The sequence below is a fragment of the Capsicum annuum genome, chromosome 9, assembly GCF_002878395.1.
Source record: "Capsicum annuum cultivar UCD-10X-F1 chromosome 9, UCD10Xv1.1, whole genome shotgun sequence".
Classification (NCBI taxonomy): Eukaryota; Viridiplantae; Streptophyta; class Magnoliopsida; order Solanales; family Solanaceae; genus Capsicum; species Capsicum annuum.
Window position 1 is genome coordinate 34,386,323 of NC_061119.1, and position 716 is coordinate 34,387,038.

Sequence of the window (716 nt, forward strand, 5' to 3'; positions counted from 1 at the left end):
ATCTATCAAGATCTAGTTGATGAAGTATCTGTCCTTTAGTCAGAAACTAGGAGTATTTTTCCTATAAATAGAAGGGTTTTGTTCATTGTATCCTCATTCTGATGATCTCTCATCTCTAAAGAGAAATAAAGAAGTCTCCCTTTTCTCTCTCTATTTATTTATTCTTCTTGTTCTTAATTTATATTTCATAACATTGCCAAAAATATTTAGAAATTTATGAAGAAACGCTAGCTCACTTGGAAGCTTGTACTATACAATCTTTAAGGTGCCTGCCAGTTTGCTACCAACCTTTCCTAATTACGAAATAAAATCAATAAAAGATAGAAAAAAATTAAAAACTACTCTATGAAAATTCAAGTGAGACAAATGTTCTTTCCTTTTCTATTAAATGAATTTTGATGGTACAAAATCTTGAAGATACCACTATCCTTATCGTTAGGGTCACTCTTAGGTTGATTGGGTGGTATAACTAATTTCAACAATAAAATCTAGACAGAGTTATGAAATATTTACTAATGCAATATATGGTTGGCCCTATTTAATAATATCCGGTATTCATGTATTTTTTACACGGAATAGAACCAGAAAGAAAGATAGTAGCAGGTACAAATTTGGCGTAATAGATAGCTTTGGTTAAAATTCTATAAATAAGGCAGCCCGGTGCACTAAAGCTATCACTATGTGTGGTGTCCGAGAAAGGGCCCCACCACAAGGGT